Source organism: Aquarana catesbeiana, linkage group LG05, assembly GCF_042186555.1.
Source record: "Aquarana catesbeiana isolate 2022-GZ linkage group LG05, ASM4218655v1, whole genome shotgun sequence".
NCBI lineage: Eukaryota > Metazoa > Chordata > Amphibia > Anura > Ranidae > Aquarana > Aquarana catesbeiana.
The window spans coordinates 618,681,572-618,697,296 of record NC_133328.1 but is presented as its reverse complement, the minus strand read 5'-3'; the positions used below and the strand labels follow the sequence as shown (position 1 = coordinate 618,697,296).

At 40.1% G+C, this 15,725-nt stretch overlaps 1 protein-coding gene across 1 annotated transcript in view; it reads left to right on the top strand.

The window, feature by feature from the left end:
• Positions 1 to 4,090: 4,090 nt before the first annotated feature.
• The window catches only part of NDRG1 (N-myc downstream regulated 1), a 91,135-nt gene continuing 79,500 nt past the window's right edge, over positions 4,091 to 15,725 (top strand). The window contains exon 1 of the mRNA XM_073632273.1: positions 4,091 to 4,246. The gene's annotated coding sequence lies outside the window, so the exon portion shown is untranslated. The remainder of the gene's footprint in view (positions 4,247 to 15,725) is intronic.

The following is a 15,725-nucleotide window of genomic DNA, read 5'->3' as shown; positions in this document are numbered from 1 at the left end:
GGAAGTGAATAGGTCAGCACAATGATACCGTAGAGCAGGGGTCTCTAAACTTTCTAAACAAAGGACCAGTTTACTGTCATTCAGCATTGAGGGGGGGGGGGGGGGGGTTGGGATGACTGTGACCAGCACCAGTGGAAAACACCCTGGCATCAATGGGGGTAAAGAATACACCATTGGTGGTATAAGTTGGAGGAATGGTGCCCCATTGTTGCTATCAGGGCAGGGGGTAGAATCTTATTGTTGGTATCAGGGAAGCAAAAGCGCCTCATCCTTGGTGTCAGTGGCAGGAATTATGCCCCGTTGTTGATGTCACTTTGAGAAATAATGTCCTGTATCAGTGGAAGGAAAAGTTCCCCAAGGGCCAGATAAAGGCAAGCAAAGGGCTGCATCTGGCCCATGGGTCGCAAATTGGGGACCATTGCCATAGAGAATCAGCCTTCTCCAATATTCTGCCAACCTTTGCAAATCAATCTGCTTCACACCACGACCCATGGTCATACTTAAAGATGTAACATTTCGAGAATTTTGAAGCCATAAGAAAAAATTGAAAAAAAAAATATTCAGTGTGGAGTAGTTTTAAAAATTGAAGGTCATTTTGTTATACCGGGAAGGTGAAAAGTATTACGCTTGAAATAAAAGTACAGCTTATTAAGTAAATAAAGTAAACTTGCTTTTTAAAATGTTATTTTTTTATTACAAATGGAATAACAAGGACAATATATGATAAGACCATCTCACCTATAGATGAGAACAAGTAACGTCTGCCCCCCCCCTTATAATAATTTAGAAGCTTCCCGCCAATATGGATTTTCAGTTATGGGTAATGCTGATCCAGAAGTCTATATTGCTCTATGAAGAGATTGATGAATGTTCCCCTGATTTTCTAGTGTCCTTTTCTCTATAAATTAAGGGATTGTGTATTTTGTGAGGCCGTGGTTTGTAACATTTCCTTACCTGAAGATGTTATACCGAACGGCCCTATTCACTTGAATGGGTCGAGTGTGGAAATGCAACTGCGGGATAGTTTTTGCTATGTAGGATGTGTATACCCCATACCGATGCCTCTTTATTTTTTTCTTTCTTTCTTTCTTTCTTTCTTTCTTTCTTTCTTTCTTTCTTTCTTTCTTTCTTTCTTTCTTTCTTTCTTTCTTTCTTTCTTTCTTTCTTTCTTTCTTTCTTTCTATCATTCTTCTTCTTTCGCTCTTTTATTCACTCTATCTCTTTCCCTCAATCTATCTCTATTTCCTACTTTTCTCTTTATTTCTTACTTTTGCTTTCTTTCTTTCTCTCTTTCTACCTCTTCCCTTCTCTCTCTTTTTCTAATGTTCTCACTTTCTTACTTTCTCTCTCTTTCTTTTACTTTTTTCCCTTTCTCTCTCTCTCTTTCTTTCTCTCTCTCCCTATTTCAAACCCCCTCTCTCTTTCTCTCTCTCTCTCTTTCTTTCTTACTCTCTCTCTTTCTTTCTCTCTCTCTTTGTTTCTCTCTCTTCCTTTCTCTTTCTATCATTCTTTCTTTCGCTCTTTTATTCACTCTCTCTCTAGCTTTCTATTTCTTACTTTTGTTTCTCTCTTTCTATCTCTCTCTTTCTTACTTTCTCTCTCTTTCTTTCACTTTTTTCCTCCTCTTTCTCTCTCTCTGTAACTCTCTCCATCTCTCTTTCTTTCTCTCTCTTTCTTTCTATCATTCTCTTTCTTTCGCTCTTTTATTCACTCTCTCTCTTTCTCTCAATCCCTCTCTATTCCTTACTTTTATCTCTATTTCTTACTTTCGCTTTCTTTCTTTCTCTCTTTCTATATCTTTCTTTCTCTCTCTTTTTCTAACATTCTCACTTTCTTACTTTCTCTCTCTTTCTTTTACTTTTTTCCCTTTCTCTCTCTCTCTCTCTCTCTCTCTCTCTCTCTCTCTCTCTCTCTCTCTCTCTCTCTCTCTCCCTCTCTCTCTCTCTCTCTTTCTTTCTCTCTCTCTCCCTCTTTCAAACCACTTCTCTCTTTCTCTCTCTCTCTTTCTTTCTTTCTCTCTCCCTTTCTTTCTCTCTCTCTTTCTTTCTCTCTCTTCCTTTCTCTTTCTTTTACCTTTTTTCCCTTTTTCTCTCTCTCTTTCTGTGTCTCTCTTTTTAACTTTCTTTCTTTCTTTCTTTCTTTCTTTCTTTCTTTCTTTCTTTCTTTCTTTCTTTCTTTCTTTCTTTCTTTCTTTCTTTCTTTCTTTCTTTCTTTCTTTCTACCATTCTCCTTCTTTCGCTCTTTTATTCACTCTATCTCTTTCCCTCAATCTCTCTCTATTTCCTACTTTTCTCTTTATTTCTTACTTTCGCTTTCTTTCTTTCTCTCTTTCTATAGCTTTCTTTCTCTCTCTTTTTCTAACATTCTCACTTTCTTACTTTCTCTCTCTTTCTTTTACTTTTTTTCCCTTTCTCTCTCTCTCTTTCTTTCTCTCTCTCCCTCTTTCAAACCCCTTCTCTCTTTCTCTCTCTCTCTTTCTTTCTTTCTCTCTCTTTTTCTTTCTCTCTCTCTTTCTTTCTCTCTCTTCCTTTCTCTTTCTTTTACCTTTTTTCCCTTTTTCTCTCTCTCTTTCTGTGTCTCTCTTTTTAACTCTGTTTCTTTCTTTCTTTCTTTCTTTCTTTCTTTCTTTCTTTCTTTCTTTCTTTCTTTCTTTCTTTCTTTCTTTCTTTCTTTCTTTCTTTCTTTCTTTCTTTCTTTCTTTCTTTCTTTCTTTCTTTCTTTCCTTCCTTCCTTCCTTCCTTCCTTCCTTCCTTCCTTCCTTCCTTCCTTCCTTTCTTTCTTTCTTTCTTTCACTCTTTTACACTCTCTCTCTCTCTCTCTCTCTCTCTCTCTCCATTTCTTACTTTTGATTCTCTCTTTCTATCTATCTCTTTCTTACTTTCGCTCTCTTTCTTTCAGTTTTTTTTTCTTCCTCGCTTTCTTTCTCTCTCTCTCTCTCTCTCTCTCTCTCTCTCTCTCTCTCTCTCTTTCTTTCTCTCTTTCTTCCTCTCTCTTTCTTTCTATCATTCTCTTTCTTTCGCTCTTTTAATCTCTCTGTCTATTTCTTACTTTTCTTTCTCTCTTTCTATCTATCTCTTTCTTTCTCTCTCTTTCTAACTGTCTCTTTCTCTCTCTATCTCGCTATCTCTTTCTTGCTCTCTCTCTCTCTCTCTCTTTCTCTCTCTCTCTCTCTTACTAACTCTCTCCCTCTCTCTCTCTTTTTCTTTCTCTATCATTCTTTTTTTCGCTCTTTTATTCCCATTCTCTCTCTCTCCCTTCTCTCTCTCTTTATTTCTTACTTTTTTTCTCTCTCTTTCTATCTATCGCTTTCTTACTTTTTCTCTCTTTATTTCGCTCTTTTATTCTCTCTCTCTCTCTCTCTCTTTAATTCTTACTTTTCTTTCTCTCTTTCTATTTATCTCTTTCTTACTCTCTCTCTTTCTAACCTTCTCTCTCTCTCTCTATCTTGCTATCTCTTTCTGGCGCTCTCTCTCTCTCTCTTTCACCATCTCTTTCTAACTTTCTCTCTCTCTTTTTCTCTATTCCTTTCTCTCTCTTCCTTTCTCTTTATTTATGACAGGTATTTATTTATGATACTTATATACTAACTATGGCACCAAAAAATTCCCATCTACAAATAAGTATTCCCATGACGCTATTATAAAAATAACAAATTTCTTCAAGGGGGGAAACAATTTTTGTAATATTATTTTTATTATTAGTAACATTATCTTGGCTCTTCTTTCTTTTTCTCTCCCTCTCTTTCTTTCTCTCACTTTCTTTCGCTCTCTTTATTTATTTATATTTCTTTCCCTCGATCTCTATTTTTTCCTTCCGTCTTTATTTATTTATTTATTTACAGGTATTTATTTTTGATACTTATATACTAACTTGGCACCTAAAAAGTCCCATCCACAAATAAGGATTCCTATGACGCCATGACTTCCTCTATGGCTCATGCAAGCCATGTACACTCCCTCTGTGCACGCTTCCCCTTGTATGAGAGTACGTGTGTAGAGCCTGGAGTGGGAGGGAAAGCCAGCTCCATGCTGCTCCCCTGTTTACAAGGCGTGCCTGGCTGACCCACTCTCAAGCCAACCCCTTCCATCCATTGCCTAGCCTGGGGGGGGGGGGGGGAGCTAGGGTGGGGCTCCGCCAGCTCCATATAACCCCCTCGCTGGGCTGGACAGATTAGAATAAAAAAAATAAAAAATCACTAGGAGGACAGCAGCATCTGGGGACAGACTGTGACATCTGATTGTGAGAGGTAAGTCAGGGGCACAGGACCAACTTTCTGCACAAAGCTGCTGGGGTATTCAATTCTTAACATTTTTCTAAACCTTTGTGTATCAGTACTGCTTGGACCAAGAAGAAGGGGGGATAAGACCCCCCAAAACTTGTCCTGAAAATGTAACTGTTAGTGCAAATAAAAAAAAAAAAAAGGATCATGGACAGTTAGCAACTGTGTTGGTGCGAGTGCACTAATACGGCTACAATCGCCTTGAGCGCCGTGGAACTACAAGTATTCACACGTGCAACAGTTGTGGAACTACAATTGACAACATGCCCTGATAATGGGTGGCAGCACTTGTTGGGTCTGGTAGCTGACATTGAACTGTTGCAGAAGATTATATAATTTTCTGGGTTTTTTTATTATTATTGTTTATATTATTTGTATTATTTTATTTATAGTATTTTCTTCTTCTTTTTCTTCCTCTTCTTCTTCTTCCTTTTCAATTTCTTCTTCTTCTTCTTCAATTTCATTTTCTTTTTTTTTCCGTATTCTATTATTATTTGTATATATATTTGTTTTACTATATTTTTTTAAAAATTATTATTATTATTGTTTATATTATTTGTATTATTTTATTTATAGTATTTTCTTCTTCTTTCTCTTCTTCTTCTTCTTCGTCTTCTTCAATTTCATTTTTTTTTCGTCTTCTTTTATTATTACTATTTGTTTTACTATATATTTTTTATGTATTTGCTTTTTATCAAGAGCAATTTGTTTTTACTATTCTTGTTACTTTGTTGTTATTTTTATTATACTGCACGGCACTGATACTTTGGCTATAGATAGATGCTCATAGATGGAATTCGTTGGCATTTGGGGGGCTCCAGACTGGAGGTATCAGGAAAATTCAGATGATAGTTGACCACACACGGGGCACAATTCATGCAATTTCAACCGGCTATCAATTGCAACAATGACCAATGTGACTTACCCTTGGCAGTTTCTATCTACACCGTGAAATGGTCAAAGGTAGGTCCCCCCAACCCCCCCGATCTTTTGGGTGACATTTAGCTTTGAAAGCTGGTTGAAAAAGGGTCAGAATATTGCTGAGTGTGTCACCAGCATATCCTCCCCCAGCCATACAGTCTTATTCTTCTCCTTCTGTAGAAAAAAAGAGTCTCAGACTTCCTGTTACAAGATCTGAAGTTCAATATTAACTCCTTCAGCTCTCATACCTGTATAGACCAGAGTGGTATTTACATTTCCACCATGGGTCTGTTTATTCCTCTATAACTTTGTTATTAATAAAGATATCAAAGTGATACATACTTGGGGACAAGCTTGGCATTCTTTTGGCAATAATGTCCTGGAATATTGATTTTACTTTCTATGTAATTTATAAATCCTGTACAATAATTTTAATAATAATAATAATATGCAAAAATACATACAAAAATGAATAAATGTCTTTTAAATTCCCTTTTAAACTCTGTATTTAAATTTTACTATATATATGTATATATATATATATATATATATATATATATATATATATATATATATATATATACGTTTTATTCTATTATTTGTCCCATTTAAAATCACAGTAAAAATATATCTCTGGTAAAAAGCATGGAAACTTTATTTTCCCCCAAAAAAGGGCATTTTTTTAAATTAAAAAAAAAAAAAAAAGTCTGAGAAATATAAGAGATAAGGTGATAAAGAGAGGAAGTTTATTAGGGCTGATTGGGTTAACAAAGGGTTAGTAAGAGGTTAAATAGGATTATATTTATTATATTTTTGTACTTTTTTTTTTTTTTTTTGCCAAAATATGTTTTTTGGTACAAAGTATGGTAATATGGCATTATTTATAATAAAAATTAATAAAAATAAAGTAAAAAAAACAAACAAACTGAAAATAAGGGGTTGAATGGAAATAAATATATTTTATTTATTTATTTGCTCTCATTATACTAAGATGATGTTTCTAGCACAAAAAAATGGCGAAGTTAGGCTGCATTCACATATGTGTGGCTGTGGTTTGCGGTCCGGAGTCTGGTGCATTTCGGTTCACCGGTTCAGGTGCAAATTTTTCCCTGAATTCACACCTGAACCGGACCCAAAAACGCACAGGACCCTTTCCATGACCGCCCCGCGGCCACCCCGGACATGTGTGAACCTGCTCCATTGAGAGCCGGTCACATTCACATGTTATGCGAATTGGATGTGGTTAAAAACGCATCAAATTCGTATATATGTGAACCTGGCCTTACTGGCAAATGAGAAGGTTTTTTTTTTTTTGTTATTAAAAAAAAAACTTTCAGAAGAAAGAGAAGGGGAGGAAGACGTTAATTATAGCTGATTAAGGGTCAATAAGGAATTAAATAGGAATCTGTCTATTTAATTTTTTTTACTTTTTTCTTTTTTTTTTTTACTAAAATGATGTGTCTGGTACAAAGCATGGCAAAGTTGCTTGCAAATAAAAAAAAAAAAAATAAAAAAAAATGTAAAATCTGCAGAAAAAAATGAGAGAAGGGAAGGAGGGATTTATTTAGGGCTGACTAGGGTAAACCAAGAGGTCAATTTGAAAATATGTATCTGTTTATTTATTTATTTTCATAGTTTTTTAACTGATGTCATGTGCAGCTCAAAGGTCACACATTTCACCTACATATGAAGAAAATAGTAAGTACAATGAAAGCATACATTGCTACATTGTACATACTCAGTGACATGTACAGCATTTGACAGCCACACCTGCTGTGCAATACATAGCATTTCCCAGCTGTCATTTTGACAGCCGGTAATTGCCAGGAATAGCAGCAGGGGGAGCAGCAGCGGGGTTGAGGAGCTGAACTTAGGAGATAAATCGTAGAAACAACCTACATTTTAACAGCCACTCCTGCTCTGTGATACATAGCAATTCCCAGCTGTCATTCTGACAGGCGGTAATTGCTGGTAATAGGAGAAAGTGGAGCAGCAGCACAGTAGAGAAGCTGAACACAGAAGATAAATTGTAGAAACTTTTGTTGCAATTTCTGCAGGACATACCTCCAACGTTTAAAATCCTTAAATCCTTTAATAGAGATATTAAGGCAGGAACCCTTCCAGAAAAGTCCCTTAAAGATCCATGTAATATGTCCCTCACTTTGGAAGGATATCCTTTCACTTCCTGTTGAGTGTACAGGACAGAAAGTGAAGTCTAATGAGTCACAGATTTGTGAACGTCGGCAAAGTTATTCAGTCTAAGGTCATTGCTAAGGACAAAGGAGCACTCTTCAGGTTTATAGGAGAAGAGATTTAACCTCTGCATTTGGAAAGGCTTCTTCACAGTAAGAGCTGAGAAAACGTGGAACAGACTCCCTCAAGACATAGTTCTAGCCAGCTGAGTTAATTGCTTTAAAAAAAAAAAAAAGTTAACTTAAATCCACCAACAACACCCCCCAAAAAATATTTTTTTTAATATATGTATATATATATATTACCAGAAGTATTGGGACACCTGCCTTTACACGCACATGATCTTTAATGGCATCCCAATCTTAGTCCATAGGGTTCAATATTGAGGTGGCTCATTCTTTGCAGCTATAACAGCTTCAACTCTTCTGGGAAGGCTGTCAACAAGGTTTAGGAGTGTGTCTATGGGAAGGTTTGACCATTCTTCCAGAAGCGCATTTGTGAGGTCAGACACTAATGTTGGACGAGAAGGCCTAGTTCGCAGTCTCCGCTCTAGTTCATCCCAGAGATGTTCTATTGGGTTGAGGTCAGGACTCTGTGCAGGCCAGTCAAGTTCCTCCACCCCAAACTTGCTCATCCATGTCTTTATGGACCTTGATTGTCACAGTTTGTTACAAGTGACATTCAGATTTGTGAATATCCCCCGGTATCTAGCAATGTGTTTTGCACTCTTGGGTTACGGCATGGTTTGTGTTTTCACTATAAAAGTCAGAGGGGTGGAGCGTGTTTGAGTAGATCATATACATAGAAAACAATCTGGATGGCATGTTGATCACCTATACAGTGTCTGGCTTGTGTGACGAGATCACAGTGTTATTAGGTTGATTGAAACAATGTAGAAAGTGCTTTTATTTTTTAAATCACAGTGTCGATGCTGAGTAATCATAAAGGGCTCAGAGCCTGGATGTTGTAGATAAAAGTTATGTTGGCTGTGCCTACCTTGAATTGAATGCATTACAATATAACATTTACAGCGATCAGTGACACCATTGCAGCATATCTAAACACCCTTTCCTTGGTGACGGGCCCTTTTAAACATAGATGTCAGTTTCCTGTAGACAGATCAGTGAATAATAAGAATCCAGAGTTAAACACTTTGCAGGCTACTGAGTTGTGAGAGGAGGAAGCCGGGATGGTTGGCGTAAAAAGGCCGCAGCTGCTGCAGAACCTCTCTGTACAGCCGGAGGCAGCAGTCATTATTCAGTGCTGAGGCTTATCCTGGCTTAGCCCAGAGACACACAGGAGGGGATCCCGGGCCATCTGTACAGGGCCACTTCAAGAATCATACTATAGTCATCATTCTATGGGGTGTGTCACCATAGTGCTCCTGGTGTCATGGTGGACTGGGGTGACCTCATACAGACTCTCTACACTGGAATCTATAGAGAGCTGGGACACCAGTCAGATAGATAGAATATTAATGATTCATAAATTAGCTTCATTGTTTGATATTAAGACCACCAAATGTAAAATCGATGATAAGAATGGGGTTTATGGAGTTCTCAAGTCTCTAACAGCCACACACATGTACAAGAATTAAAAAAAAAAAAGTTAGAATCCGCTCTTCTTCCTCACCCTTCATTCTTCTTCCTTGTTCTTCCTCACTCTTCTTCATTCCTCTTCCTTGTTCTTCTTCTTCTATTTTCTTCTTCCTCACTCTTCTTCATTTTCCCTTCCTCGTTCTTCTCTCTCATTCTTCTTCCTCACTCTTCTTCATTCTCCTTCCTTGTTCTTCTTCCTCACTCTTCTTCTTCATTCTCCTTCCTTGTTCTTCTTCCTCACTCTTCTTCTTCATTTTCCTTCCTCATTCTTCTCCCTCACTCTTCTTCATTCTCCTTCCTCGTTCTTCTCCCTTGTTCTTCTTCCTCACTCTTCTACTTCATTCTCCTTCTTTGTTCTTCTTCCTCATTCTTCTTCTTCATTTTTGTTCCTCCTTCTCCCTCCTTCTTCTTTCTCACTCTTCTTCTTCATTCGCTTTCCTTGTTTTTCTCCCTTGTTCTTCTTCCTCACCCTTCATTCTTCTTCCTTGTTCTTCCTCACTCTTCTTCATTCCTTTCCTTGTTCTTCTTCCTCTATTTTCTTCTTCCTCACTCTTCCTCTTCATTCTCCTTTCTCGTTCTTCTCCCTGGTTCTTCTCCCTCTTTCTCCTTCCTCACTCTTCTTCTTCATTCTCCTTCCTCGTTCTTCTCTCTTGTTCTACTTCTTCACTCTTCTTCTCCATTCTCCTTCCTCGTTTTTCTCCCTTGCTCTTTTTACTCGCTCTTCTTCCTCATTCGCCTTCCTTGTTCTTCTCCCTCATTCTTCTCCCTCTCTCTTCTTTCTCACTCTTCTTCTTCATTCTCCATCATCGTTCTTCTCCCTCGTTCTTCTTCCTCACTCTTCTTCTGCATTCTCTGTCATCGTTCTTCTCCCTCATTCTTCTTCCTCACTCTTCTTTTACATTCCCTTTCCTCGTTCTTGTTCCTCATTATTCTTCCTCACTCTTCTTCTTCATTCTCCTTCCTCGTTTTTCTCACTTGCTCTTCTTCCTCACTCTTCTTCATTCTCCTTCCTCACTCTTCTTCATTCTCCTTCCTCGTTCTTCTCCTTCGCTTTTCTTGCTCACTCTTCTTCTTCATTTTCCTTCCTCATTCTTCTTCTTCATTCTTCTTCCTTGTTCTTCTATCTCGTTTTTGTTCACTCTTCTTCATTCTTCTTCATTCTCCTTCCTCACTCTTCTTATTCATTCTTCTTCCTTGTTCTTCTAACTCGCTCTTGCTCACTCTTCTTCTTCATTCTCCTTCCTCGCTTTTTTTCCTCACTCTTCTTCTTCATTCTCCTTCCTCGTTCTTCTTCCTCGGTGTGGTGCAGATGTTGACCTTGTATTTATGGACTCAGATAACAGACAGGACTACATTAAACACAATACAGATTAGATATTGTAACTACAGATAAAAATGAGTCAAAGTAACACTGATGATATAATCAAATATTGATCGTCTAGCACTGAGGTCACTCTGTATAGGACAAGATATCCTTCAATGAAGGTTTATAGACCTATAGAGTATTACATCTTCATCTTCACCGCTCTCTGTATAGACACATTAATAAATAGAATAGAAACAAGGACACATACAATAGAAATAATAGAAATGGTTTGTTGCATGCATTGCAAGAATTTAAAGCGGCACTAAGAACCGGAGTACTTACCTCTGCTCCAACGGTTCGACATCAGTGACTTCCCACACTAGCACTGGCTACTTCTGGGTGCTGGTGTTGAGCCATCTTGATTGGCCAGCACAGTATAACATCATCGAGTGACATCATACTGCACCAGTCTATCAAGATGGCTGACCACCAGCACCTGGAAGAAGCCAGTGCTGGTGTGGGAAGTCACTGATGTCAGACCGTTGGAACAGAGGTGAGTATTCTGGTGCTGGTGTGTGGCCATCTTGATTGGCCGGGGCAGCATGACATCACTCCTACGCAAGCACGGGAGTCACTTTTTCTGACATACTCATTCACACCTCCATGCACAGAAGATCCATCGCACTGTTTTCTTTTTGTGGTAAAAATTTAAATTGAATAATTATTAAAAAATTATATATTCTTTAGCAAGGCAGTGGTCGTCTTGGAGGTGTGTTTGGGGTCGTTATCATGTTGGAATACTGCCCTGCGGTCCAGTCTCTGAAGGGAGGGATCATGCTCTGCTTCAGTATGTCACAGTACATGTTGGCATTCATGGTTCCCTCAATGAACTGTAGCTCCCCAGTGCCGGCAGCACTCATGCAGCCCCAGACCATGACACTCCCACCACCATGCTTGACTGTAGGCAAGACACACTTGTCTTTGTAATCCTCACCTGGTTGCCGCCACACACGCTTGACACCATCTGAACCAAATATGTTTATATTGGTCTCATCAGACCACAGGACATGGTTCCAGTAATCCAGGTCCTTAGTCTGCTTGTCTTCAGCAAACTGTTTGCGGGCTTACTTGTGCATCATCTTTAGAAGAGGCTTCCTTCTGGGATGACAGCCATGCAGACCAATTTGATGCAGTGTGTGGTGTATGGTCTGAGCACTGACAGGCTGACCCCCCACCCCTTCAACCTCTGCAGCAATGCTGGCAGCACTCATACGTCTATTTCCCAAAGACAACCTCTGGATATGACGCTGAGCACGTGCACTCAACTTCTTTGGTCAACCATGGTGAGGCCTGTTCTGAGTGGAACCTGTCCTGTTAAACCGCTGTATGGTCTTGGCCACCGTGCTGCAGCTCAGTTTCAGGGTCTTGGCAATCTTCTTATAGACTAGGTCAGTGATGGCGAACCTTGGCACCCCAGATGTTTTGGAACTGCATTCCCCATGATGCTCAGCTACACTGCAGAATGCATGAGCATCATGGAAAATGTAGTTCCAAAACATCTGGGGTGTCAAGGTTCGCCATCACTGACCTAGGCCATTTTTATGTAGAGCAACAATTCCTTTTTTTCAGATCCTCAGAGAGTTCTTTGCCATGAGGTGCCGTGTTGAACTTCCAGTGACCAGTATGAGAGAGTGAGAGCGATAACACCAAATTTAACACACCTGCTCCCCATTCACACCTGAGACCTTGTAACACTAACGACTCACATGACACCGGATAGGGAAAATGGCTAATTGGGCCCAATTTGGACATTTTCACTTAGGGGTGTACTGACTTTTGTTGCCAGCGGTTTAGACATTAATGGCTGTGTGTTGAGTTATTTTGAGGGGGCATCAAATTTACACTGTTATACAAGCTGTACACTCACTACTTTACATTGTAGCAAAGTGTCATTTCTTCAGTGTTGTCACATGAAAAGATATAATAAAATATTTACAAAAATGTGAGGGGTGTACTCACTTTTGTGAGATACTGTAAAAATGTAAATGAAAAAAATATGTATATATATTGATTGTTGCATTGCGTTGATAGGCATGACATGCGTTTTTATGCATTGCATAGAAATGCAGTCATGCTGTATATTTTTTGCAACACACCTGTATGGTGTGAATAGGACATGCGTCTTTGCAGTGTAAATCATCACAGCTCCATGGATAAGCCCATAAACAGAAGGCCAGACGACAGAGTAGCTTGATGCTATAGCTAGGGATGCACAACAGGAAAGCCACACACTTCGAGGTTAAGGGGTGCACCCGAACCTAGAGCTGACCAATCAGCAGGGGGCACAAGCTTTAGCTCTGGCTCAGCAAGTAACATATCAGAACTCTGCAGAGGGACCACTGCTTCCCTACAGAGAGCAAGGGTCCTTCTCTGCAAGCATGCTGGCAGGGGACAGGCTTTTCCACTCAGGCTGTGGCTGCTTTCTAGAGAAAATGAACTTTAAGCAACATTTTCTTGCAGCTCAAATGCTAGTTTAGAACATTTAATTGGGGCATCAATGAAACACAGGAGAAAAAATTATATATATACAGTAGTGCCAGCAGGTAATATTGAGCAATGATGCCGACGGTAAGAATACTGGTGCCTAAGACCTAAGGCATTAGTAACTGGCTGCTTACCTCTAATTAAATGTGATTATTATAATACGCACTTGTCAGTATTTTTTAATGGCAGCCGCACATCACAAATAAAATTTCCGGTAATGTGATTGGCGTCCCGCTGTGATTGCGGGATGACAGCTGACTGCCGCTTTGCCCATTAATTCACTTATACTGTGCTGGCATGTGGTCACATTTGACCTCATTCCATTGACTTGTTTACTGCTTGCTGTGCCCTGTTCTAACCGTCAGCCCTCTGGCTCCATCTAGAGGAAGCTGGCTGATCTGCGGCAAGGTGAACGCTGAGCAGAAATAATTATTAAACCAGATAACCCCAAAATCAAATTGCAGCTACAAGTGTATTATTAACCTCAAGTGGATGTAAACCGCAACTGGAGGACAGTTGATAAAGCCCTGTGCATTTTTAAAAATTTTTTTTTCATAAAATGGTTTTTTTTTATCATTTTTGTATTTCTGTGCTGCTGATCTCCTCTAGCCTCTTTCAGCCACTGCCTGCCTATATACAGTCACTATAACGTCATTTGCATAACACTGCTCTGGTCTGCTGCGGTTGATGGTGACAACTGCAGAACATACCTGCTCAATGCATGTTGGCACGGCTGCTTTTAGTCTCCAAGACTACTTGTCTTGACCACTTGTGACAACACTGGAGAGAATTTGAAGACAGTTGTCACCCCATAGCAGGAAGTGCCTGGACAAAGATGTTTATGGCAGGATCACCAAGTGCTTTTTTTTATTAATGAAAGCTGCTGATTTAAAACAATTGAACAAGATATATACCCAGGGCCACCATTAGAAATCAAGGGTCCCTATATAGCCTCCCTAACTGGTCCCCCACTCTTGGCCAAGGAAGACCACTCTGGCCACCTGGAATCACTGGCAAGGTTATTTGGGGGAGATTGGGCTTGTGATGTTGCTGATTTAAAAAGATTAGGGATATATACCCAGGACCACCATTAAAAACCAGGGGGCCCCATATAGACCATCTGACAGGCCTCCCCCACTCTTGGTCAAGAAAGACCACTCTGGCCCCTGGAATCACTGTCAAGATTATATGGGGGAGATTGGGGCTTGTGATGATGCTGATCTAAAGAATATCTAAGAATATTTATACCCAGGGCCACTATTAGAAACCAGGGGGCCCCATATAGACCATCTGACAGGCCTCCCCCACTCTTGGTCAAGAAAGACCACTCTGGCCCCTGGAATCACTGTCAAGATTATATGGGGGAGATTGGGGCTTGTGATGATGCTGATCTAAAGAATATCTAAGAATATTTATACCCGGGGCCCCATATAGCCTACCTGACAGTACCCCCCCCCCCCCCAATCCCTTTCTTACACACACTAGTTCAAGGAGGACTACTCTGGCCCCTGGAACCCCTGGTAAAGTTTTATCGGGGAGATTGGGGCTTGTGGTGATGCAGATTTAAAAAGATTGAGAACATATACCCAGGGTCACCATTAGAAACCAGGGGGCCCCATATAACCTTCCCGACAGGCCCCCCATGCTTGGTCATGGAAGAATATTCTGGCCCCTTGAATCCCTGACAGGGTTATATGGGGGAGATTGGGGCTTGTGATGCTGCTGATTTAAAAAGATTGAGAAATATATACCCAGGGCCACCTCTAGAAATCAAGGGGCCCAATATAGCCTACCTCACAGGCCCATTGTGCTTGGCCAAGGAAGACCACTCTGGTCCCTGGAATCCCTGGCAGGGTTATATTGGGGATATTGGGGCTTGTGATGATGTGCTGTGGCCCTCTGGGGGTTCTAAGCTTCAACCAACCACCAGGATCAAGCTGTAAGCTGCTACTAGAATGGGGGTGGGCAGGGGCAAGTTATCTCGCCAGCGTTGGCTGAATCTCTGTGTATACATGTGTTTAACCCCTTTATTGCCAGATGGGGAGAAGCTGGGATCCTGGCATGCTGCTGGCCAGGGGAAGGATGTCCACTTCTCCTTCAACTCATCACTCTTGCTGACCCCATGGGACCTTGTACTGCCTGTATGCCCCTCTCGGCAGTCCTGCACATGCCTACAAAAATAGTGCAAGACAAGTAGGTGGGACTCACACTGCCAGAAACGAGAACATAATTTAGCCGGAATTGTTCCATGTTGTCATGTTGTGCTTGGACTTGACCAAAATGAAGAATCAGTTCCTATGATGGAACTCTGCCCTATGCTACATTTGCCGAGGATGCAGTTTTTATGAATGGACTTTACCAAACTGTCGTAAAAAAAAAGACAACTGGTATATCGGAACTGTAATATGTTCACCGAGGGAAAAGACAATTTTTACCTTTGGACTCTACCAAGATGCCATGGATAAAATGGACTTTGACAAGGAGATAAGTACCATTAATGGACTGTACCATCTTGCTTCTGATGAAAAAAAACATGTTTTTGGGTAGGATTGCACCTTGTTGCCTGAAAAAAAAGGAAAGTTATATAAGTGAAATTAACCATCTTGCCTTGGATGATAGGACTGACCTATGCTTATTATTCAGTTTGGACTAAAGCAGTTTGCTCTAAAATTGGAGTTGGTTCGTACGATTGGACTGCACCATTCTGCTATAAAAGGGGAGTTGGTTCGTACGATGGGACTTTACCATTCTGCTATAAAAGGGGAGTTGGTTCGTATGATGGGACTGCACCATTCTGCTATAAAAGGGAAGTTGGTTCGTATGATGGGACTGCACCATTCTGCTATAAAAGGGGAGCTGGTTCATATGATGGGACTATACCATT